Raw genomic sequence first — 27,985 nt, forward strand, 5'->3', positions numbered from 1 at the left:
AGGAGGAAGAGAAGGGAGAAGAAGAAGTAGAGGATGAAGAAGAGGAAGAAGAGCAAGAAGAAGGGGAAGAGGAAGAAGAAGAAGAGGAAGAAAAGGAAGAAGGAGAAGATGAAGAGGAAGAAGAGCAAGAAGAAGATGAAGAGGAACAGAAGGAAGAAGATGAAGGAGAAGAAGAAGAAGAGGAAGGAGAAGAGGAAGAAGAGGAGGTAGAGGAAGAAAAAGAAGAAGGCATGAAAATTGGTTGCTATAGTTATGCTGAAGCGTTCGGACAGTTCAATGTAAGATTAATTGTTGAAGTGTTTGCTATTCATGCTAAAGTGTTAGCATGGAACATAAACTACAACTGTTTGTTATGCCTGGAAACTGATGTCTAGTTATGTTTAAGAGCAAGCTGAAAGACTGAAGCGTTAGCTAGTCATGCTGAAGTGTTCCTTATGCTAGTATGGATCAGCTAACAATCTATCAGTGACTCTTGGTTGACTTTTATCTATTTAAATGAAAGTTGCTATGAACTGCTGTGAATGTGTGGAAGCTTCCTGCTCACATTTAGGACATTAAGGGTTGTTTTGTGCTGGCCTCTGGCTGTAGGTAAGCTAAACTCCCCAGGATAAATACCATCATATCGTATCCGAACAACCCTAATATGAGGTCCATTTGAAGTTGGAATGGAGATGCCGAGAAAGTGAGACCAAACTTTCATCTCTCCTGACATCCGCAAATGATGCCGGGGCTCGCTGGATGTCTGTGGTCTGCTGTAATGGCTTCCTGTGATGAGCTGCCCTGCCTCACCATTTTCTTTCTGTCCTCGCATTTCACAAAATCATTACATAAGCCAATTTCCCTTCAGTTCATTGTGGCATCATGTCGGCTTTCTCACTCAGATAGTTGTCGTCTGCTCTTAATAAAACGTCAGGTGGAGAAAGGAACGGTTTGTCAGAGGATACACTTTGCAATCTTGATGTCATCTTTAAAATCAAGTGAGACAAAACAAATGTCTTCATCAGGGCTTTTTTTAACTTTAGTGTGAACAGTCTGACAAGATAAGTAAATTAATCATTTTGTTTTTTTGACAGAGGAAGCTGGCAGTACATGCAGTCTCCTTTTCTCTGTAACTGTTCTCCCCACTTCTCCTCAATCAATAACAACCACATGGTTATCGCATCAGTACCAGGAGAACGGGGACCGGACTTGTTTGGAGCGTTTATTTATGCTATAATGATTTTAACTTGTATTCGTGTGCCTGAAAATGTCAGCCCTTGCAGCATAAATCATTGGGGTGAAATAGACCTTTTTCACAGCAAATTGGATTCTAATAACGTCAGCGATTCCTGAGGCAGCACGAACGACACCAGGAGGCTGGAAATGACTCACCTCGATGCGTGGCCGTCATCGTTATTAATTACACCTTCACACCTTTATCTGATCGGACATGTTTGTATAGGTGCTGTGAACAAGATAACAGAGAAGAATAGGACTAAATACAGAATATAAAATAGATTAGTTTAAATATATTTAATAGCCAGTAGTGTCAACATTAAACATGCTTCTTTTGAGCAAATTAAAGGAATACTACACTATTCTGTGTTATCAGTACAGATATTTTAAACATTTTTGTGGGATGTTTTACTAATAATAAATAACAATAAAGTTGGAGGTTTTTTTACAGACATTTTACTGATCATTCCCCCTGATTTTTATACTTTTTTATGTTAGAGATGTTATTTTTCCTGACATTTTACTGATATTATTTTGAATGTTTTATTCATAAATTTCAGATGTTGTTTAAAAATATTTTACTCTTTTTGTTGTTTACATATTTGCTCATATTTTTTCATATATAATTTGTATTTTTCAGAAATTTTAGTTATTTTTCTGATATTTTACCAGACTTTGCCTGATATTTTATTGATATTTTTCTGATATGTTCCTCTTTTTGTCTTTATATTTTTCTAATATTTGACAGATTTTTGCCTGATATTTTATTCTTTTTTGTTGGATATTTTACTGAAATTGTCTTTCTTATTTTGTTAATAATTTTTAGATTAATAAATCATTTTTCTAAAAGTATTTTTCTAAAATGTTATAGATACAGCATATTTAACACATTTCTGATCAGATATTTTACTAATATTATTCAATGATGATTATTCTGTGATCATAAATTATTATCATTGTTTCAAACTTTTTTATTCCTCAAAACTTTGAAAATTGCTCTCGAACAACATTCTTGGCGTAAAGGTGAGCAGGTGTCAGGTATTTGCCAAGGTTGTGTACAGCACAGCTGAGGTCACCAGACTGTCCTCCCTCCACTCCTCAGCTGCTAAAGCCAAGTTGAGACGAGCGTCAGCAGTTCGAAGGCCGAGGCCTTGATATTAAAAAAATGTTTGACTGCTCCGTCTGGTTTGGAAACAAGCATCTGCCCATGTGATCAGTTCAAATATCTTCGAGTCTCGTTCATAATGAGATTGAGACCGACAGCATCCACAGTCGAGTATCTACGTGACCAAATTATTAGTTCAGTCTGTGTGTCAACTAAATGCAGCGTAACAGAGTGAGATGTATTTTAACACCAAGTTCAGCTTTGACAAGACAGTATCTATCAATATCTGACCTTTGAGCTCTTCTGAAACGTGGCCCCAGATTGTTGTGACTACAGTTCATGTTGTTCACATGCAGTATTAAGGTGACGGAAGTGATTTGATGTTTTATCATTAAATATAAATTAAGACTCGTGTAGTTAATGCATACATTTAGGTAACAGGTTACTATGTTTATCTCATTCGAACTTTTTTCTATACTCTCTGACACCTTGTTCTCCCTGTCTCCCAGAGATTTGTGGGTTCGGCCACTTTGTCATTCTGCTCCTGCAGAAAACCAGATTCATATTTGTGACCTGGCTGTGGCTTCTTCTGAAATAGACTTTTAGCTGATACAGACCAGGAGTGAACCTCCAGCTCTCTGTGGTCCACATCAGTGAAATGACTTCAAACAGTGAAGCTTTCAAACTGGGTCACATCTCACTCCCACCGGTTCAGTCAGACTGTGCATCATTTCAAGCCGGTGGTTTGAAAACCTTGTAAGGTTTTGATCACTTAAAATGAATGCATATCTAATAATGACCCCTGATCACAGGTGGACTTAATGAAGAGTGAATATTTCAACAAAAGCAGGTTTTCTTTTCTGGTGGATTTATTTGAGTATAAAAAAGAGGATTAGAAGGTGAAATATTCATAGAATTATATGTTTGAGAAGAGCACAAAAGCAAGAACTAAAAGGTCGAAAATGAATTCAATGAAACAGTTTCTGAAACTTTAAACGGACCCCCATCTAATAAGAATTTTGCTTTGAAATGTTTTATTACTGACAGTGTATGACCAAAAAGGCATACATTCATTCATGTGTTACTTATGGATAGATTGAGTGAAAAAATGTGGCAGACATGACGGGTTGTTGTGTTTAATTTAAAACAGGAAATAAGACATGGAGTCACAGTTTTGGCACTGATCCTAAGCAACCACAGAAACACACTATGTTCATGTCATTTTCACAACTTTGCTGTCACCCTGGTGACCCTGACTACGACGTTGTGTGTGTCTGTGTTTCTCTAAGTGAAAAACACCATTTGTGATCATTTCGTTGCCATGTCTGGGAATCTGAGTGAGGCCACCAGACGTTTTGTGGAGGCGGCGCGGGGCTAGCAGAGCTAACGACCATCAGACCAGACCAGCCTGCTTTGATTGTCGCTGCAGAGGCTTCTGTCCATTTCCCCTCCTCTCTTTATCCTCCCATGTCTTAGTTTTCTGTTGCTCTTTCTCCTCCTCTTTTGTTATTGCTCTCATTCTTCACTCCATTTTGTAATTATTCTGTCTCTGTGTCTCTAACTCTTCTGCCTTCTCTCTCCTCTCATTCCTTTCTCATTTCAGCTTATTTTCAGAAGGCTTTGCTGGCATCACAGCTCCCAAAGGCTTTCAGAATACATTGTCCATGTGACAAAACAGAGGAAAATTTGAAGCTGAGCTAAATACAGGTTTTCCTCCTTTGTTGACATTAATGAATCCTAAAATGATATTTACAGTGTATGTGTGCAGCAACATGGAACATTTTAAAGGTGCAATATGTATGATTTTACCATTCAAAAATGAGCCAGCTAGCCGCAGCCTGTCCCAGTCCAAAGCTCCTGCTAGCAATGTACACAAACACTCCCCCGGTGCTCCATGCTGCCAGTCAAGACCGCTAGCTGCATGGCTAACTGAGCTAACTAGCTAAAAGCAGCTACACTTAGCACCAGATAGCGGTTACTCTTGCAATATTACATAGTGGACCTTTCACATAAATAAGTCGCCGCTAGAATTTAGAGACATCAGCATGATTACTTACAACTTTGGCTGCTGAGAAGATTTCTGCTTTTTTTCCGAATTAAGTGTTCATGTTTACTTACACCTGAATTAAACCTTTTGGGAAAAGTTTGAAGAAAGTTAGAAAGATCGGCTTTGTAACGACAATCAGTGCTAACGCTAACAATAGTGCCAATGCAAAACAACAATATTCTGCAACCAATCAAGGCCTCTGTTTTCTTACATACACAATACTATACTAATGTTCTTTTAAAGGTTTGTGACAAACAGATGTGTCACTTGTTTTCTGCTGTACTGTGAGCAGCTTTAATTTATGATTACCATGGTTAGTACTGAAAGTGTATGAAAAATATGACCAAAAAGGCCTTTATTCATTCATGTGTTACCTATAGATAGATGGAGTGTTGTTGTTATTTGACGGACTGTTGGCTCTGAGCCTGCTGCTGGTTGGCATCCATCTCCCTTCAGCATCTCTGACTCCACAGAGACACTCGTTTGTTCACTTTATATCCTCCTTTCAGGTCCAAATAATCTTCAATTTACTTGGTATTTTGGTTCAGCCCTGTGTGTGTTGCCGTGGTCATGCAGGATAAAATGTTTTCTCTCCTCTCTGTCTCCCATTCCTTCTCCCCAGATCCTCACCCTTCAGTAGGCTCTGCTCTCTCCATATCTCTGTTTTTATTATCATTGCAAGTGTTATGGCTTTATATTGCATGCAACAGTGTGTGACAGAATTTCAGTTATGGAGAAAAAGCTATTTCGTTCCAGGAAAAAATATTGATTTGACTTTGTTTCTGCTCTCACAGTTTCTCATGTCTGTGATGACTCACTTTTTACAGCAGCTTCTTGTGATGTTGCTGCATCCTCACGACTCAGCTTTTAAGTTAATGAGTAAAATATTATAGAAATTGGAATGATGGAAAGATATACCCAGGAAATTTAAGTTTAAAATGTTCAAAAAAATTAACTTAAATCATCAACAGAATGGAAAGAAATAAGAGTTGACACTAGCTGTGTCCAAATTCAGGGGCTGCATCCTTCGAAGGACCCGGCCTTTGCGGCCTCCGAAGGCGAGTCCTTCGGAGAGACCTTCGAAGGCCGTGTCAACCGTTGTTAAATTGGACGGTCTAGCCTTCGGAGTATTTCCTGGTTGCGTCACCAGATGTTCCCTCCCTTACCCTAACGTCACGATTTCTGCTGCCCAGGACCGCAAAAGAGAGTTGACTGAATGGATTTTATGGTTTTCTGAACGTCTTACATTTTGAAAGTGAAGGCTTTTAAGGCTTTACTTCCAATGTTGCTAATTTATGCCGTATGCTAATGCCTTACCAGCATCATGTATTTTAACTGAAAGTTAAAATTTGGAGGTTTTCCAAGTCCCCTGAAGTTTAACATATCTGGCGTTGGATGTTCAAATGAGTAAAAACAGAGTATAAACCCTACTTATATTTAAATGTCAAGTCTGTGACTTGATGTCACCATTTTTCTTGCTTTCCCTCTTCTTTTTCAGGACTGAGCAGCAGCGCGCAAATAATCTTGGGATATGGGAGGCTGCGAAGGATAGTAGCGGTGCGTCCTCAAATGCGCACTTCGAAGGATGCAGCCCCTGAATTTGGACACAGCTATTATGTCAAAGAAATCTATGTACTGTGTGGCAGAGATGTCTAAGATGAAGATGCTAACCTGCTAGCCCTGGCCTGGTCAAGACTGCCTTTCCACCTTTGTAAGCCAGAAACCACTGGAATTCTTTACAAGATGTCGGGACGTCTTCCAGTCCAGTCCGTTTTTCCGTTTACTCTGGTGACTGGGTTGAGAAAAAGCCATAACAGTTTTTAGAAGATATTCAAGAGATTTATTTATCAATTGACATGCAATTTGATAGATTTACATGGACATTATAATACATTTATATCTCATGAATACATTATCTAAAGGTGAAAGATGGTCTGTATTTAAAAGGCTACAGGCCCATTTAAAGCCTTTCATGAACATTCTTCTGCTTGTTATCCGACAGTGTTGTTCCTCTTTCCAGCTGCTGGTTAACTCAGTCAGTAATGAGCAGATTAAACCTGAGAGGTCATGAGTCATGTTAAAATTTTCACTTAGTGCCGAGCCAAGAATGTTGTTGTGTAGAGAGTCATCCGTGCTTCACGCTGACTGCTGGACTGCAAGCAGCAAAAAGGACACAGAAAACATTCTCCTAATGGATTGTCCATTTTGGAGATTGTTTTTTTCTGCGTGAAAATCGCCAGTGTGCATTAAATGTTCCAGTCCACAGCGAACATTATCACTGGGTGATGAGAGACCATTCTATTTTGAATCATCATTTTTCAATTTCATCAACAATTTTCCAGCACCGGTGACTTCTTTTTTTAACGGTTAAGAACTGTCATGTTGGAGTGAAACCTCTCATTTGAATCAGCTGGTCTGTTTCAGAGCAGTAAGCTGAGCTTCAGTGTCTGTAGAGGTTATAACAGTATACTGTCTACAAAACACCACTTCACTGACTTTTATCAATTAACCATCCTGAGTGCTCGTCATGGATGCTTATTTATCGTCCCGTGACATAAAACAATGTTGTAAAGTCAAAATCAAAACCAGGTATAAAAAGCTGGGCGGGTCATGAACAAACAAATCAAGACCAGTCCAAAATAAGGGATGTCCTACTGTACATCTACATCACAAGACTGCATCTGTAGCCAACAAGGAGGAGAGAACGGAGGAGCAGAATACATGGATGACGTTATTAAGATACAAAAAAAGGTAACTGTTCCAGTAAAGTTACAGAAATAATGATGTAATTAGATTACGGATACATTCAGTAAAAAAGGGGATTACTAACAGGATTACAATTTTAAAATAAAGAATGATATACTGTAACCGTGCACATTCTGCACAAACATGGACAGCATTTTCTTTAAGAATACACACTTGTTATTAAGATTAAGTAAAGGTAGTTACATTACTTTAATATTGTGATACTTAGATTACATTACTGACTACAGTTTTTAAGAGGTGATTAACGCAGAATGAAGTGAGGCTGAAGAACATGCTCTCTCTCTTTCTGTCTCTCTCTTTGCTCTCTCTACCACAGGAGTGACAGGAAGGAAGTGAAAAAAAAGTTCTGTAGAAGTTTTGCTGCTGATAGTCGCACTTACTTACTTGATGCCCAATTAATATCCGAAGGGGGGCTGGGTTTGCCGTCGTTCCGCTTGAACAAACTGAACGCGGCCCGCTGCTCAAGGCAAAGGTAATTAGTTAGAATAGATATACATACAGTCTCAAAAACAAACACATCAACAATATGCTGTAAGCACCATTTCAAGCACTCAACACACTGTTCATGCACGACCCACATGTGCATATCTACCCACTTACACACACGCGTTGGATACTCCGATCATCTGCATTATAGATCTATTAAAAGATGAGCTGCTCAGTATTAAACTTTGTCCTTCGTTTCTGTAAGTTTGGTCTGTAAGTAAACCTCCATCACCGCAAAAACACACAGACAAAACACGAGAGGCAGACAGGTTTCTTCTTTCAGAATAAAAGAGGGATGTTCACCTTTAGTATTAACATTGCTGCTATTATTATGACGTTGAGAGTAATATCAAGTCAAGTGTCTAACTTATCTTTTAAGTAATTATCTTTTTTGGAAATACTCAAGTAAAAGTACCTCAAAATCCCCAAATGACTTAGCCTACATGATCATTGGAGAGTACAGGAGTACCAGATGTTCATCGTATGGAAACATCGTTGTCATGTGGTTAACAGTTGGGTCATTCCATACCAACTCACCTTGGTCTGTCCAGTTTATGTCATTTCAAACTTTGTGCAAAACACTTCTGTTAAAGCCATGAGTTTAAAATCAGGACAAAGTCCATGACAAGAGCTGGGAAAAGCTCTGAGTTCTGGCTGAGTTGGCATGGAGTGACCCAGTTGTAGTTTGGTTAGGTTAAGGTACAAAACTAGGATGAGACATGACTTAAGTTACGTAACTAAGAAATAAGTTGGCTTTTGGTTTGACACAGGACATGAGGAGCAGACGTCCTGGGTGAAAGTCTGGGTGTGTCAGACCCGCCAGGCCACCCCAACTCCTCCATAGGCAGACTTTTTCGCTCTTTATACTACTTCACCTGACTTCCTCCTTTGCTGCCATGTTAATTACTTCCACCACAAGAGGTCACCTACTAACAATAAACTGCCTGCACAGACGACTTGTTTATCTGGTGAGGAGGGTCTGGAAATAATACAGATGAGATATGCAACCGAACCATCCAGTGAATGTCTCGTAAAACCAAAAAAATCGCTCAAAGAAGCGAATATAGAGCTCTTATTCTTCAAACATCATCACTTCCCCTTCCTAACATAATGAAAACAGTCAAGTTACCTTCACATTTCTTCATTTAAAGCCCATTTTGTGCTGAATGAATATGTTTGACTGTTAAGGTATTTGGCTTTTCAGCTTGCTCATGCGTGGATCTATTCGTAAATCAATCTGTGTATCTACGATGTGTGTGAGTACAAATTGAGTTTTTATGTCTACGTCTGTGTGTATGTTGTGTGTATGCTGTATGCATGCGTGTGTGTATTGAGCGCCTGGACCACTGCTCAGAAACATAATTAGCTCTTTAATCTGAGTCTGGGAGAAGAAATGAGAGATTTGAAAGAGCTCAACGGTTCCCTGCTGCTGCTTGTTGCTGGGAGAAAAGTGTCTCATGTTTCCTATTAGTCGATTCAGTAGCTGTTGGACATTCAGTCGTAGTTAATAATACAAAGTGAGGGAATGTGTCTGACAGCTGTGTAATGATTAATAGGAGGAAAACTGTTTTTCACCAGGCTCTGTGTGTTTCATCTGAATTCATGCGAGCCAGCTGTGATCCTCTGGTTTCTGAACATAAAAAGTCCAACAAGCAGCATGTAGAAATGAGACAGTCCAATCAGTCTTGTGAAAAGACACCAGCCCATCAGGAAACCAGGAACATGACATGGGTATTATAATACTGAGGTGAAACTGAAGTGTAAATGGAAAAATTCAGGAGCAGGAAAATGAGCTGGGTTTTGGTTAATTCACACCCAAAGCCTCCAGCTGTGACTGAAACCGCTCTGTTTGTGATTCAGTGCACTATATTTAGTTTACAATATTTCATTTGAGAGTGTGAAATTCATGCAGTAAATATAATGCCCTGAAATTTCTTATATGCGCTACTTTTCACCAACAGTTCTACAGTACAACCTCACACTTTATAGATGCAAAATTGACAGTATTGTGCCTCCACACCTGTGATGGCACAAAATGACAGAAACTTCGGAAACTTTTTGAGCGTCTCATATGCAGGGAAGTGAATGTGTGAATTTCTGAAACAACTACTTGTCTTTCAGTCTCATTAACATTTGCACATTCCCCTCCAAGATTTTATTTTGGGACAGAAATCCAAAATTACATTTTGTACACTAAATCCAAGTGGTGGGTAACTTTGTAAACCTTGAAGGCATATACAGACAGAAGCTATCGTTTGTTTTTTGTATTCTTGTGTTTTTGCCGACATCGTCTGACACAGAATCAGAATCATCCCCTGGGGGAAATTGTTTGTGTTACACCTGCTCCCATTCAAAATTCAGAATATGCAGAAATAATAATAATAATAATAATAATAATAATAGTAATAATAATAATCATAATCATAACAATAATAATAATAATAATAATATCAATATCAACAAAAACAAAACAAAAATACAAGAAATGTACATATATACAGAGCAATATTGCCACACTCAAAGCGAGGAATTAAACAGTTTGATAGCCAGGCAGGAATGATTTCCTGTGGCGCTCTGTGGTGCATCTTGGTGGGATCAGTCTAGTGCTGAATGTACTCCTGTGGCTGACCACCACGTCATGGAGTGGATGAGAGCCATTGTCCAAGATGACATGTAACTTGGACAGCATCCTCCTCTCTGACACCGTCAGTTCCTTGGTCTCATCCTCAGCACCTTCAGTGCTCATATATGTGAATATACACAGTCACAGAAGTAGTAGCAATAATAGAAGTTTTATTTGCTTATTTTTACCCTTTTTCAGTTAAGTGAGCTACATCACTGAGTTCCAACTCCAATATGTGCCAGGTCACGTAATACGGCTCTACTGGCTGTCCCAAAGTCTAGGTCGGTGTGTTAAATGCCCCCAGATTCTGGATCAGCCTGCCTGAGGAGCTTTAAATCTCTTAATAATACATTTTTATTAAAAAAAACTATTACTTCTAAGGCAGCAGCTTTGTGTCGTGGTCCTGTGTTTTCTTTTGCTCTTCTGCTTCTCCCTCCACACCTGCCCTGCATTGCCTTCGTTAGTGTTCCTCCGAGCTCATCAGCTTTGCTGCTCTTCTGTTTGTTCACATCATTCCCCTCACCTGTGCTTCTCCACCTCTCTCCACCTGCACATCACTCCCTCATCAGCTCAGTTTGTATATTTAAGTCCAGTCATTGGTCCAGTCTTTCTTGGGTGTTTGCCTGTTCTGTTAAGCTGCTCCTGTGATTCATGTTGGAATAAAGTTCTGCTTCGTATCTCCCTGCCTGAGGTCTCTTGCATTTGGTTTGACACTTTGTCTCAGTGAAATTCTACCTTTTCTAAGACAATTGCTTGTATACATATTTTCTCTCATTGTTTTGGTATCACTAATCTTTGTCTGGTGTATTTGCAAATTATGTTCATTCTTCCTGTATTTTATTTGACTGGTTTTGCTCTTTGATCTTGATCTTTAAACCTATCTGTATAGTTTGTAATTTAATTTTACTTGGACAAGCACATTGTAAGCTTATTAAACAGGGTACTACACTGTTTAAATAAAGATTATTATAAGTTATCTTTATTGGCATTAAAACTAAAGTTGGTAGGAAGTTAATTCAGGAAGCTAAATGTAAAAAAAGAGCAGCGAATGCTTATAAAGTCCCTAGTATGAAACATACACATTAAACAATACATACCATGTCAATCAAATCTTTTTTTTTTTTTTGCAAGGACCAAGTGAAACATCAGTTAAAAAGGCTGTTAAAAAATTAAAGATAACAGACATTACAGTGCACCACAGAAACAAGTAACACTGAACCGTTAAACAAAAATAAAAGAAGAATCCTCCCAGCAAACAATCAGTTAAAACTATATTAAAGGATTGCTTGAAATAAGGTCCAGGTTGTAAAAAACGGTAGTTCCCCTTTAATATAAAAATGAGTATCTTCATTGAGTTTTGCATGAGCTCAGTTTTGCATGAGCTTTTGATTTGTATTCTTATCGTTTTGTTCCCTCATTGCTTTTATAAATAATTTATGATGTGTAATTTGAGCTCTTATTTAAAAAAAAAACAGCTTCCAACCTCTGTCACAGACTTTTCTACAATTTCTATTCAGTGCATTTTTAACTTCCTTGCAATTGAAGAATTAAATCAAAATTTCATGCATTCCTCAAACGAAGATCATTTCAAGACGTTTATAACTTAGACATGAAGACGAGAAGATCACTACGCCACACAGACAGAGTAAGAGGTACATTTAATAACTGAGATCCAGTAACACGAATGTATGAATAACAGCCTGAAGTGGATTAAATTATTCACATTTCAGAATCAGAATCAGAATCAGAATACTTTATTAATCCCCGGGGGGAAATTGTTTTTGTTACAGATGCTCCGTGCAAAGTAGAAATAGAAATATAGCCTGAATGGAAACAAGAGATAAAGATATAGATAACATAGTAAAGTAGACAATAAAATAAAGTAATAAAATAAGATAAATAAAATAAAATAAAATACACAATCTTAACTGTTCAACCACACAAAGTATTTACAAATATACAGTGCAATATAAATATATATATGGTATGGCAGATGTACATATATATACATATATAAATATATATAGCCATTTGAGTCCAAACATTAGAGGGAGGAGTTGTAAAGTTTAATGGCCACAGGTAGGAATGACTTCCTGTGGTGCTCAGTGGTGCATTTGGGAGCAATTAGTCTCTCGCTGAAGGTGCTTCTCTGTCTGACCAGAGCGTTGTGGAGAGGGTGAAAGTCATACTGCAGTATCACCCACAACTTGGACAGCTTGTTGAGTCTGTTGGCGTCTGCTACTCTCAGCCTGCTGTCCCAGCACACAACAGCAAACAGAATAGCACTGGCCACAACAGACTCATAAAACATCCTCAGCATAGTCCGGCAGATGTTAAAGGAACAGAGCCTCCTCAGAAAATAGAGGCGGCTCTGTCCCTTCTTGTAGAGGACTTCGGTGTTCCTAGTCCAGTCCAGTTTATTGTCGATGAACACCCCCAGATATTTGTAGTGTTCAACGATGTCCACGTTATGCCCCAGGATGGAAACTGGGGTTACTGGTGTCCTGGTTCTCCTCAGATCCACCACCAGCTCTTTGGTCTTTGTTGTGTTGAGCTGCAGGTGGTTCAGCTCACACCATGTGACGAAGTTGTCCACCACAGCCCTGTATTCAGCCTCATCACCCTGCTGATACATCCAACGACAGCAGAGTCATCAGAAAACTTCTGAAGATGGCAAGACTCTGTCTGGTAGCTGAAGTCCGTGGTGTAAAGGATGAAGAGGAAAGGAGAGAGGACAGTCCCTTTTGGGGCCCCGGTGTTGCTGACCACTGCATCTGACACACAGTGCTGCAAGCGCACGTACTGTGGTTGGCCAGTGAGGTAATCCACAATCCAGCGTATCGAGCTGAGAAAGTATCACTTTTAGTCACAATTTGTGACATTCATTTGACATTTCTTGCTTTTATCCTTGACTCACCATCCATCTGCTGTTTGACGTTGTGCATTCAGTCTCCAATTAGAACTAACTACTGATGTGATTACAAGCACTGCTGCTCGAAAGGTTAAAGCACTGTGTATTTTATGTTATAAACAGTGTGTTTTGTAATGAACTGTCACTATTTTATCCACTGCCAATCTCCCCATGACATCCCGTTTGTGCTGTTATTAAATGTAAATGAGAGGACGACTGTGTAGAATTTAAATTAAACATTAAAAATCCTTCGCAATAAGTTTGAATTCACAACATCGACTGAACCAGACTGTTTGTTAAATTGAATATTTTGGTGCTCGTGGCCAAAACGTTACAGTTTGAAATACAAATTAGTTTGGAAATCTGTGTGTAGAAAGTAAATGAGGAACCGCATCTACCACACATGCCGTTCATCAAGACACCAAACCAGTGAACGCTCAACTGGAGAGCAACAACGGCAGCTCCCAGTGGATGTACTGGGTGGATCTCTCAGCCAGAGTCAGGTTCAAGTTCACAGGGTCACTCCAAAGAGCCAACAGTGTGCCGATACATGTTAAAGTGTCCTTAAACTCCTTTCTGTGTGTTAAAAATCATTACATTGTCTCTCTGGAAACAAATGCTTAATTAAATTCTGTGCAACCCTTCAGTGCCTTAAACGAAACCTCTTGTATTGAAGAGAGAATGTGGAGTTTATTTCTAAAGGGTTTGTTGGGGTTTTTTTTTACACATAATTACCTTTTGAAGGATTCTTTTCACACTCTTTGTTTACAGAAAGTCTCAAAACAGATTGATCTGAAACTTGGCTGGACACTTCAGATCAGATTGGATGGTAGTACTCTGTGATTTTCATCTTTTAGCAGTCAGTTGTTGCCATAAGTGTTGTTCACATTTGTACATTTTTGTGAAAGTTCTGCTTTTAAAGTCTGCTGCTGTACTGAGATACCCCCGGGGGAGCAAATTATAGATATTGTAAAAATATGTGCAAGAGGAGTAGGAGGGAGGTTGAGCAACGTTATGGGCAGAGGGGAAAACAGCACGTAGAGGCAGAATATTTTCACATCTAACTGGGCGAATAAGGCTTTATTGTTTTACAATTATCTGTCTGTCACGCTGAGAGCAAAGAAGGTGGACCCAAATGCAAGAGACAGCAGATAAACCACTGGAACAGGTCAACAAAGACTGAACTAAACACACAAAATACAAACTAAACTAATAATGAGGGGACGAGGTGCAGGTGGAGAGAGGCGGAGAAGCACAGTTGAGGGAAGAGACGAAAAGGCTAATGAGGCTGATGTGAGACAGGTGTGCAGGGAAACTCAGGCAGGTGAGGAGCACAGGAGCACAGGAGGGAAACAACAGTGGGAACACAGGTGAGCAGGATAAACGGTGGGAAAAGACAGGAAGTGGAAATTTGACGTGACACACAGAGAGAACCTACAACATTTTTTCATTGTAAATCATAACAGATGGGAAGGAAGCAAAGAGAGTGACTCTACAGCTCTCAGTCAGTCATTGTTGTCTTGTGGACAATGATCACTGAGTCAGAAGTGTGTTTACAGTAACTGAAATTGCAGGATTTCATTACCAAATCTAATCATGTTTTTTAGTGTGTAGCACGTTCACACATAAGACATGAAACAAAAACATGAAATGTACTACAAAGTGCCAGCATGCTAATATTGACTCAGTTGTGCTTTTGATGGACACTGTTAATTCAATGTAAAATAGAATTGGAACAGCAACTCACAGTCACTTTAAATGCACAGTGTGTGATTTTCTGTCACTAGGGGTCTCTTGATCAAAACAAACAAAAGACAAGTAGCGTGGGATTGTGGGAGTTGTTGTCTTCATTGTTCAACACGTCCTAGCCTAAATGGCTGACTACCAAACGACATGACCATTGACACCATCTTCACCATACAGCAGCCATTGGTTTGGTTTAGACAATAAATCTACTTGGTTAGGTTGATAAACTACATTACTGTAAATTCAGATATGAACTGTTAACTTTTGGTTTCACACTGGATGCAAACAGCGGTCTCCTCGGTGAATGTCCTGGGCTTGTTTATCCCAACCACCTATCACAACCACCTCCCGATACAGACTTTTTCACTCTTTAAAGGTGCTGTTTGTAAGAAAAGTTGATTTTTGAGTCTCATTCCCAACTTGTCAAATAATGACACTCTGGGTTTCCCAATTTGTCATAAACCAACACTTTGAGATTGTAGGACAGGTCGGCCACCGTCCCAAAGTGTCAGTATTTGACGAGTTGAAAATGAGACTCAAAAATCAACTTTCTTACAAATTGCTGATGAACGTTCTCAGTCATCCAGGTCATGGTAATTCTAAGTGCTGTAAAGTTGGCAACAGTTTCTTGAAGACATTTCACCTCTCATCCAACAGGCCTCTTCAGTTCTAACTAACTGGAGGGGAGGACACTCCCACACAGAGTTTAAAAGCCTGCAACTCCCCTCCAGTGACTGGTTGCCACCCACCATGAAACGGAGGAAGAAGTGCTTGACCCATAGACTGGCTTGACCATGGATGAGGCTGGGACAAATACGGTAATGGCAGTTTACCATATATTTTAATGATCTTTTGTTTAACTGTTGTTAATGTTATGGCTATTTTGTAGAATCGTTTCGTTTCGTCAGAGAGCATAAACAAATCATAATGTTTACAATTACATTAGACAACTAGCACGTTAGTATAGTTTCAGCTGAGTGTTGCTGTGCATGACAAGTAGCAGACGGGGTGACCATTAGGCTGTTAATTAACTGGATAGCTCTCGTGTGCATCTCATGTGGATTTCCAACAGTGCTTTTCTATTTCTATTTCTATTTTAAAAAAATACTTGCTAATGCACAGTAAGTTATCTAGCGTTCTTTGCCCCTGGCCTTGACTTTTACTCGGACTACAAACATCATCCCGTTCATACTATGGTCAGTTACTTGAGATTGAATTGATAACTATGAAGTTATATTTTAAGCGACCAAGGTTTTCAACAAGCCACATGGTTCTAATTCCCTTCTAACACCTATTTGTCGCAACACCTCGGGCTCAGACTAATCCTTCACAGTTATACCCAGACAATTACAATGCTATGCTATGCTAATACTATGACCAACTTTACATGGATTTAGCGCTGTAATGTGTAGTAGTGTGTATTTCATGTTTTATACAGTAGTACTTGCTTTCATTCCAGTCTGAGAAGTTACAGCATATTATGACCTGTAGAAGTCTGTATGTTAGGTTTCATACAGTAACGTTACTGTGTTGGTACACGTTTTTTCCCTGAACGTGCATATCACAGTTTTATAGACAGTGGAATGGTTCCTCTGAGGCTGCACTATACAGCCTGCATTGGCCATACTTCTGCCATGGTTCACTACTTTGTCACCATAATTTTATGTCTGACTTCTGTTTGGTATAAAAACTACTTATTATTAATACTTCAGTAAAGTAATATTTAGTATTGGATACAAAATTGGATTGAGTGGAAAAAGGGATGGCAAAATCACATTCTCAGCACTCTCAGGCATTTTCCACTGCATGGTAGCAATATAGCTCTTGATAGGTTCTTGATGTTCTCTGTGTGTCAAAATGACAACAAGTCATCATTAAAGGGGAACTCCGGTTATTTGACACCTGGACCTTATTTATAGGTGTAATTGTCATAATATGGTGTTTTGAACCAGCCACCTACCTCCACCTACCCACTGTAGGTGGATGTCCTACAGTGTCAGTGCACCTGAATGCACCGTGAGGAGCATGAGGTGACAGCTGAATTCAATGAACTAATCAGTGTGGAGTAGTATGAAGACTGTGTTTTTTCAGACATTGTGTAAAGAGACTGGCTGTGAAGAGGAGGTTGCTGTGCTGTGCTGTGCTGTGCTGGGCTGGGCTGTTTCGGACAAAGGAGGACTCCCCACTTATAAGGAAACCCCCCCCCTCCTCGGAGGATTGCTGGCACCCAAGAGAAGAGGAAAGTTGGATAATTTTCCCTGTTCATCTCTCTCTCTGCCTCTATCTCTTTCCCAGAGATCAGCAGGTTGCAGGAGACCGAGCTTAATAAAAGCTGAGGCATCAGACGGTGTGGGACTGTGGAAAAGCGGGCCCACCTCCCCCTTGGAGCACCACTAAGGCCTCATAAATGGAAGAGTCTAGCGAGGAGTTGAGGAATATATTGCCCCGCTTTCCCCCCTGATTGAAGGCTGCGCTGCAACCATCTGAAACCCAGTCCATCAGAAATGCACATTTTAGTATAAATAAATGGTGTTCTCCTGCTTTTAACTTCGATCCTGTGTCTTGTTATTTTAACTCAACGTGGTTCCTAACCAGTCCAAGTTCCAGAACCTTTTAACTTTTATTTGTAATTGTGTGGTGTGACATAATTTTGGCGTTGTTGGCAGGACTTGGACTGTTGTGTTGGGGCCTCATTGGGCTAATTTACTAGACCAGGTATTATGGCAAATCCAGCACCTGCCATGGTGGCACCTTTTTTTATAGGGGCACCCTGGGCCCCAAAATTTTCCGGCCATGGCCTGGATTTTAATGAGTGGAGAAACCAGATGCAAGCCATACTCAGAGCGCAGGTATGGGCTGAGGCACAACAATGTGACTTCATCATAAGTACTCTTGAAGGAGAAGCCAGGCGAGAAGTCTTGATTTTGGATGAAGCTGAGAGGGCCACTCCTGCAATGTTGTTTCATTTTCTCGATGAACTTTATGGAGATAGAGAATTTATTGGTTCACTACGATCTATGTTTTTTGACTGCAGACAAAAGCCAGCAGAAACTGTTCGAGCCTTTGCTCTTCGCCTTCGGGAGCTGGGTAAAAGACTGCAGTCCAGAGACCCTCAAGCTCCTGGACGGATGGATGTCCAGCTACGTGACCAGTTCGTCACAGGGCTGCAACCAGGGGCCATTCGAAGTGGGGTAAGGAAACAACTTAGAGAGACCCCAGATTTGACATTTGCTAGGACTCGACAAATGGCTTTGGACATGGAGATGGACCAAGTGGAGGGGGATTGGCCAGAGTCGACATGTGCCTCTGTTACTGAAAGAAGGGTGGCGCCAAACCTGACAGCAGGCTGGAAGGTGGAGCTTAAGGACGAAATCCTGGAGGAGGTGAAGGAACATATATGTGAGGTCATACAACGGGAATTCCAGAGGCTCCACTCCTCCCGAGTGCAACAGGTAACTCCCCCTCATAATAGCCCAATCAATCATCAAGGCTACCCTCGCAGCCCTACACCTTATCAGCAAAGGGGAGAGCAGAGGCCCCGTAGCCCAAGCCCTAGGAGACCACACCAGCAGGAAAGATCCCGAACCAGGGATTCAGGAAGGAGGTCGAGAGTCACTCCTAGAGCACATGCACAGCACCATAATTCCACCAAAGACACAGGTTCTGGTTTGAGGTGGGATGAGCAAGGCCGACCCATATGTAAGCGGTGTGGAGTAAGTGGCCACCTCTACAGAGAATGCCCACAGCAAGATTTAAACTGCTGAACCCAGTTACCACGGGCCAGGTGACTGGTAGCCATACAGCGGCCCAGAACAAACTTGTCAGAGAAGCTGTAGTCGGGTCTTGCCCAAAAGTCCCAGTGACCTTTAATGGTAAAACTGTGAGTTGTATAATGGACACGGGCTCACCTGTGACATTAATGTCTGAAACCTGTTTTAACCGCCTTTTTCCCATGCAGGAAGTAGGTCCTGTTGGAGACCTCACGTGGCTAAGACTAAGGGCAGCAAACAAGACCAAGATACCCTATGTAGGCTATGTCATGATGGATGTGAAAGTGGGGGACCTGGGACTGGGTGACTTGGGAGTTGTCATCACTGAGGATATAATTGGTGACCCAAATGAACCACCTCTGTTGGGTATGAACATTATCCAGTGCTGTTGGAATGCAGTTGGACCTGATTCACAGGTAAAACACAACTTTGCCTCTGCCCCAACCCCAGTGAAAAGGGCCTGGGAAATGTCATTTGAGGTTTGCAGACGCATTGACATGACACCCCCCTCTGGGACCCTACGACCAGCCTACAGGTCTTCTGTTTGTGTTCCAGGTCAGAGCGAGATCTTGCTCTGGACAAGAGCGCCGTCCAGTGTCCTCGATGGGGATAGTGTATTGGTGGAACCCTTGGAGGAGTCCGGGCTGGTTTCTGCTGCTAGAGCGTTAGCTACTGCAACCCGTGGACGAATACCAGTACGGGTAAGAAACTTGGCCCCTTACCCTATATGGTTAAAGCACTACCAATCTATTGCCACTTCTTCAGCCTGCCCATCTGACATAAGAGAAATGGAGGACCTCATTCTAAAAGAAGTCAGCCCTGGTGTTGTGGAGGTGGGTGTGGGACAGGTGAGCACTGACTGCAAGGAAGAGATCGTACAAAACCTGTGTTTCCAAGGTGATGGCTTGACTAACATCCAGCAGGAGAGGATGCAGGCCATGTTGCAGAACTGGGGACATTTGTTTGCAAAGCATGACGAGGACGTCGGGTGTACAGGACAGGTGCAACACAACATCCCCACTGGTGTAGTGGCACCAATCCGTCAGCGGTATAGGCCCATCCCTCCAACCATGTACCAGGAAGTCCGTGGCCTCCTGAAAGACATGTTGAGGGCCGGAGTGATAAAAGAGAGCTCCAGCCCATGGGCAGCCCCCATCGTCCTCGTCCGCAAGAAGAGTGGTGAGTTGCGTTTTTGTGTTGACTACCGCAAACTAAATGCTGTCACTCATAAAGATGCCCACCCATTACCACCCATTGAAGAGGCATTAACCACTCTCTCCAAGGCAGAATACTACTCCACCCTCAACCTGGCCAGTGGCTACTGGCAGGTGGAAGTTGCACCTCAAGATAGAGAAAAAACTGCCTTTTGTACCCCATTTGGGTTGTATGAGTTTGAACGCATGCCCTTTGGCCTCTGTAACGCTCCTGCAACGTTTCAGAGGCTGATGCAGAGATGCCTGGGGGGTCTAGTCTCTGACTCTGCATTAGTATACCTGGATGATGTCATCGTCTTCTCTGCCGACTTTGAAACCCACCTAAATGACCTCGAAAAGGTATTTAAAAGACTGTCTAGTTTTGGCTTGAAGTTACGCCCTGACAAATGTGCTTTATTCCAGAGGCAGGTGAAGTTCCTTGGACATGTGGTGAGTGGGGAAGGAGTGGCGCCAGACCCTGGAAAGATAGCTTGTGTGCAAAACTGGGTTACACCGCAGACTGTCAGTCAAGTGAGGTCATTTCTTGGCTTTGCGGGCTATTACCGTCGCTTCATTGCTGGCTTTTCCAAAGTAGCACAGCCACTTAATGCCCTTTTGGCTGGTGTCCCCAAAAGTGAGAAGAAAACCATGGTACAATGGTCCACAGAGTGTGAGGAGTCCTTCAAAACCTTGAAGGAGGCACTGGCCCAAGCCCCGGTTCTTGGTTTTGCAGATTTTGCCCTCCCCTTCAGAGCTTATACTGATGCCAGCCTTACAGGCTTAGGTGCAGTCCTTGCACAAGTTCAGGACGGAAAAGAACGTGTAATAGCCTATGCCAGCCGGAGCCTCCATCCAGCAGAACGGAACGATGCTAATTATAGTTCGTTCAAGCTTGAACTTCTTGCTTTAAAATGGGCTGTAACTGACAAGTTTAAAGACTTCCTCTGGGGCATGCAGTTCACTGTGTTTACAGATAATAATCCCCTTGTCCACCTTCAGTCAGCTAAACTGGGGGCCGTTGAACAACGCTGGGCGGCTCAGCTTGCTAACTTCCACTTCGATGTGAAGTATAGGCCAGGAAAAGAAAATGCTAACGCTGATGTGCTGTCTCGGCTTCCACTACAGGTCCAAAGCTCCCATCCCCCAAAGGAAACATCCGAAATCGAGACTTGTACAGTGCATGCTGTATGGGCCCCTGGTCACTGGCAGCCATTACAGGAGGAAGACGTTATCATTCAGCGCCTGAGATATTACATCAGCAGAGGACAGCCACCTACAAAAAGAGAGCGCAGTAAGGAGCCGGCAGCAGTGACCCGACTCCTCAGGCAGTGGGATCGCCTTGCAATGTTGGATGGAGTGTTGATTCGGTGGGTCCAGGACCCCGCCTCTAAAGAAGTAATGTCTCAGATTCTTGTCCCCCTACAGCATCGGTGGGCCACATGGGATGAGTACCACAGACGTCAAGGCCACCTGGGTGCTGCAAAGATCTGTTCCATCCTCCGTAGAGCTTTCTATTGGCCTCAAATGGAAAAAGATGTGGCCGAGTGGACATCCAGGTGTGAAAGATGCGTTCGACGTAAGTCACATCCTGAAGGTAAAGCACCCATGATGTCCATTACTACACATGCTCCCCTCGAAGTTGTAGCTCTTGACTTTTTGACCTTCAGTCGACCTACGGATGCATACCAGTATGTACTTGTAGCAACTGATCTCTTCACAAAGTATGCATGGGCCATCCCCACACAGGACCAGTAAAGCAAGTACCACAGTCAAAGCTATCCTCAAACACATAATTCAGACTGTGGGATGTCCCGAACGGTTTCATTCGGACCAAGGTGCAAACTTTGACTCTGCTTTACTGAAAGAACTTTGTCAATATTATGGATGCAGGAAAAGCAGGACAACGCCCTACCATCCGGAGGGCAACGCCACCTGTGAGCGTTGGAACCAGACTCTGCTCAACATGTTGGGTACCCTGGAAATCGAACAGCGTTCAAGGTGGGTCCAGCATTTGCCAGAACTGGTACAGGCCTATAATAACTCCACACATGCTTCTACAGGCTATACCCCCCATTTTCTCATGTATGGGTGGAACGCCCGCCTTCCAGTGGAGGTAGCATCTGGAGTGTGGAAGCCCACCACCATGGTTACCACAGAACAGTGGGTACAGTGTCACCATGAAAGACTGGCCCGGGCTTACCAAAAAGTGGGTGAGAATCTTGCCAAGGCCTCTTCCAGAGACAAGGACCGCTATGACCGAAAGGCAAAGTCTCAGCCTTTCCTCCCTGGCGAACGGGTGTTGGTACACACAACTCGCCGCTATGACCAAGGGAAACTCGCTGACAGGTGGGAACCACATGTCTATGTGGTGGTCAAGCAACCTGCCCCACCTGGGGGGCCAACATACCAGGTACGGCGAGAGGGTAGGGAGGGCCCCCTCCGGACCATCCAGCGCAATAGATTACGTCTGTGTACTTTCCATATTCCTGTACAGGAAGAAATCCAACCTACCAACGACGATGCCGGTGACCCTGTTGTAGACATGGCAACTCAATGGCTGATGCTAGCCTCCCAGAGGACAGTCCATGAGGCCAGGGAAGATGACCCTCTGGCTTCTCCAACCCGACACTCACGGAGAACAAACCTAGGCCAGCCACCGGAGCGTTATGGCTGGTGAGTGAAAATTATAACTGAAGGAAGGAGGTTGCCATCAGGACCAATAGGGACAATTGGGTCCCCAAGGACGTGGACAGGAAAAAGTGGGGGAGTGTGTCATAATATGGTGTTTTGAACCAGCCCTAATGTGTTTTCTTCTAAGAGGTGGATGTCCTACAGTGTCAGTGCACGTGAATGCACTGTGAGGAGCATGAGGTGACAGCTGAATTCAATGAACTAATCAGTGTGGAGTAGTATGAAGACTGTGTTTTTTCAGACATTGTGTAAAGAGACTGGCTGTGAAGAGGAGGTTGCTGTGCTGTGCTGTGCTGTGCTGGGCTGGGCTGTTTCGGAGCGGGCCCACCTCCCCCTTGGAGCACCACTAAGGCCTCATAAATGGAAGAGTCTAGCGAGGAGTTGAGGAATATATTGCCCTGCTTTCCCCCCCTGATTGAAGGCTGCGCTGCAACCATCTGAAACCCAGTCCATCAGAAATGCACATTTTAGTATAAATAAATGGTGTTCTGCTTTTAACTTCGATCCTGTGTCTTGCTATTTTAACTCAACGTGGTTCCTAACCAGTCCAAGTTCCAGAACCTTTTAACTTTTATTTGTAATTGTGTGGTGTGACATAATTATGCTCGTATACTCACACAGACAATTGTAGTGCAGCTCAGAGTCCTTCGGACGTTAGTTAGATCCAGCCGATCATGACCGCAGCGCACCGGGGCCACGGCAATGGAGCTTCTACGTAGGAATTATCTGCCGCGAAACTCGCTCATTTCACCTACATTTTGTCATGAATGGCCAGTGTTATCATCATGTCAGCTCATCTACCTTGTTGTCGTCGTCACCCAAACAAACTTTTGATGACGTCATAGACATGCGCCGCAAGAACTCAGCTGTTTCACTTTGTTTTGGTCGGCTATTTCTGTGCAACATGGCAGAATATTTATCTGATGTAGAGGTGTCGAACGACGACGACTTTGAGTATGATGGGTGTCCTTACCGTTTTGAGCCAGAATACACTGACGAGGAGCTCCATGAAAGGAGGACGCGGAGGCAGCGAGCCGAACAGCTGGCCCAAGAACAAGAAACCGCTGCACGTCCACGAATAGCTGCGAACTGGTGGTGCTCTTGTGGACTCACCGATGGCAACAGAAGAGGAATGTATTTGCTGCTCAGAGTGGGACTTGAGCCCAGGGGATACACGTATTGATCTCTCCATAAATATATGTCTAACTACTCTGGAGGATTTCTCGGCAATGATAAACCGGGCTGTGGTAGAGACTTTTTTCCGTGTCCCGTAAGTAAATTGGAAGACCCAGCCAAAGCCAGCAGGACCGAGCGGCCAACTTTCGATTGAGTAAGTAGTCTATACATGCATAAAGGGTCTATTTTCCATGAATTTGTTTGCTTTATAAGTAAATAACTTGGCGAATTTGGATTTCTGTACTTTATAGTAATGGCTTGTGTAGAATACAGACCACAGACTGAAGCTATTACACAGGAGAAATAAAGGAGAAACAGGGTTGACAGTTTCAGAGATATTATAAAGAGGTTGGCGTTTACGAAATTCAGTTCAGTGTGCGGGTCATTCTACAAAATCCATTTGATATTCATTCCTGAATATCTTTTCTAACTTCTCCATTTACTTTTTGCTAATCCTCTGTCCTATAGGCAGTACAGACTGGTGGTCTATCGCATCATCCTGGAGTGGGCACTTGCAGGGGAACGCCTTGGACCTGGCAACAGAAGAATTATTCCTAGCTGCATTGTGTCTGCCATCAGAAGAAAATACCCTTCCCCCACAGGCATTTATGTTGGATTCACTGAGGCACAGTTTGAAAAGGGCTGTTATATTTCCTTTATCATTGCTATTATTTATTTATATATATATATGTGTATATGTGTAAACCTATATACCCAAATACCGGTACATTTCTTATTGTATATATTTGCTTTTTGTACATTTTTAAAATTCTTACAGAGATTTCTAATTTGTGAGTCTTCAATACACAAATTTATAAAAACAAACTGTTTTATTTGTTCTCATTATAAGAGTCAGTAAGATATAACACGAACAGCAGAGTCCAGACATAACACAAGTGTAATATAAAAAAAGATATTGTATAGGACACAATGTGACATTCCCTTGACATGACTGTCATGCTGTGAAATTCTCTAAAGCTGATATGGTGCAGCTCTGAACCGGCCAAAACGACTGCTCCGTTTAGCCACCAAAATGCTCTTGTCTGGTCTCGGGCCTGGAGCAATGTTCTGCAGCAGTCTTTTGTGCTTTGATGACTTCTCCTTCTGAGGTATTGTATGAATCACATTGGGATCAACCCTCATTTGCAGAACACGCTCCATGAGGTCTTCCCGGAAAGTCTGCGCTGTCCGAACATAGATTGGCTTTGTCACACACTCTTGTGATTGTTTGGAGAAGGTACAACTCCAGCGTAATTGTCCTGGGAAAAAAACAAAAGCAGTCTCTTATTATAGCTCACCATATTATTGGGTAACATTTTTACTATTATGTGAATAATTTTTCTAAAGTATATTGCAGCACAAAGTGGGAGTAGAACATAAAGCAGGTCTTGAAAAATGTGTAGCCCCTCAGTATTTAGAATTTTACATTACATCATGAATATCTATCCCTTTTTGATTTCCTGTGTGTGCCTCTGGCATCTGTGCTGCTTTATGCAACAACCTTGAATAGGTACTTTGTTTAGCCTTGCTTGTTGAGAAAATAATATCAGAATTAGGTAAATTTATCCCTATATTTATTTTCTGGTGATGTCACTTTACCTTCTTTTGTCGAAGCCTGAGGTCTTCCCACGTTTTCATTGTGGTCCATGATTGCCAGCTGTGTGCGTGCCCGCATGGAGTCATAACGAAAATGTAACCTCTTAGGAGCATATTTCAGGACCACAGCGTGGTATGCTTCCAGAGATCCTGTTTTGACAAATGACAAAGAATATTATGTGTATTTATTTGACTAGTAAATTTTCTATTACTTTGTAAACTATTATTTGGAAGGGTAATTTTTTTGTACAAGAGCAAAACATTATTAGAATAAAGGTCAAGTCTAAAAGCGACTAGCCTATGCTGGCAGATTGCAGTTGCACATCACATTTACAAAAGACAATGACAAAATATGTAACACTAACACTCTAACTATGTAAAAAGGTCATACCAGTGTGTTTGAACAGTGACATCTGCTTCAAATCCCGCAGGAGATTGTTGTTTGTGACAATCTCTTTGAGAGATTTGAAAGCAGGTGAAGCAGGGTCAATCCACTTCTTCCTTTCTTGCTGCTCATCACTCAAAGGAGGATGAGAGCAGGTGTAACCAACCCCATCTTCTTCCCATCGATGGACGCCACTGATGTGATGTAGCACTGAGGTCCATCCATGGATGCATAACTGAAATATTGAAAATAGACCTTCAGCAAAAAATGTATCTTCAAATGTAATCATGAAATACAAAACTGTAAAACTATCTATTCAGTATGTATGTAGTAGATTATGGCATAGATTTTTAAAATATTTGGTCATTAGGTTTTCAACAGTAGACACAATCAAAATCCTACTCCGATCCTGAACACATCTAAAAATAAGTCATATTTTTAGAAATTTTAAATCATTTCATTCTTACCTCCTGATCGCCGTTTGAGGATTCACAGGACCAATAGAGATGGTTAGTAATGGCTTTCAGCCAAGGCAGGAGCTCTTTGCTGTCCTTTCTGTTGGATGCAGCGACAATTTTCTTCTTTACACCTGGAAATCCACACACACACACCAACAAAATAACCCAATTAGTAAAAATTAAAATATAAAGAAATGCAAAGAATTGGATTGTAAAGTACTCTGCCTTTCTATAAAGCAATATGCACTTCTATGCTGTGTATTTGATAGTACAATTTGTGGACTTTCTTCAAATAATTTACCCTTCACAACATGCCAGGGGTCAAACTCGTGTTGTATTTGGGGATAGTCCTCTCTCAGGAGCTTCCGGATTGAAGGTGATCGGTCTGTTGTGATCACGCCCACATCTACCCCGCAATCCAGCAACTCCATGAGGCCCCTCTGGAAACCAATTACTTCCATGGCAACGGAGCTTGTTGCTTCAGACACCTAGAAAATAATGGATATTCAAAAGTTTTACATTTCCTAGTGTGGATGAAAAATGCCCTGTATCACATTTGAGACTTTTTTATTTTTTTAAAAAATGTATTACCTGGACCAACTCAAAATGGACAATTTCCTTCGTGGCGTCATCTTGGAAGGAGTATGTTGAGTACTTTGCACTGTATCCTTAGAAATAAAAAAGATCAGTACATTTACTCAGTGGGTGGCTGGGGGAATGGGTTTTATAGATGGTGTATGAGATGTATGTCTGACATTGGTAAGAATCAAATATTTACCTGGGCTATCACACCTGGCATCACCACAGAGTTCGTGTTGCTTTCCAGACTGTGATTCTTCATGCAGCCGGGATATGATTTTATCACGTTTATCCTGGTATGCACACTGTATGGTGGGTAGAACTGTAGGTCTTTTGAATACTGTAAAATTGTGTTTTTTGTGGAATTGGAATGTTTAGTAGACTAGCCCAGTCTGCAATGTCTGTGAAGGTGGATTCAGTGAAAAATGTTGCAGCACAGATCTGTGGGTTATTTTCTGGCATGCCTCTTCGGTCAGGACATGATTGCCAGTCACTAGAGTGTTTCCCACAGTTCCACTGAATTTTTATTTGGCTGCCTTTGACGGTTATTGTTGTCTCTGTTATTAGGCTGTTACATTCGGGACAGGTTTTAAATGTTGGAGGAGGTGGGTCTCGTTGACCCAGGGCCGCCCCTGGCAAAATTGGGGCCCTAAGCAGAATTTTATCTTGAGGCCCCACCTTTACAAAATGACTGTATCACGAAATGCCATTTAGGTTTACAACCTTTTATTAGTAGGAACAAATCAAATGAACAGCCTCTTTCAACAATGGAACAAGCCTTTTACAGATGCAGGCCGCTTCAGTAGACATGGTGCCTGATGGCCCTTGTGACATACTGGGTGCTGGCTCCGTGTCACCCTGAGTAACAAACTTCAGCATGGACCCTGTTATGACAAGAAATCCACCATACAAGCAGATTATTAAGATTTGTTTTGGTCTTAATGGTAAATAACACAATGAAATTAATGTAAATACTAGCCTCACAAAGATTAAAATGCAATTAATGCAAATACGACTACAGCTAATAATATTCATTTTGATTTGATTTGATCATATTTCTATATCTAAATATTTTTATATACTTATTTTTACATTTAGTACTTAGGTTCTATATTCCTACACTGCTGTTTGCTGCTGCAACGCTTTACATTTCTCCATTGTGGGTCAAATAAAGGATTATCTTTTTCTTATCTAATCTTATATGACTGTTATGAATTAAATTCACCAAGAGATGGCGA

Source organism: Pagrus pagrus, assembly GCF_965226575.1.
Source record: "Pagrus pagrus genome assembly, chromosome: 5".
NCBI lineage: Eukaryota > Metazoa > Chordata > Actinopteri > Spariformes > Sparidae > Pagrus > Pagrus pagrus.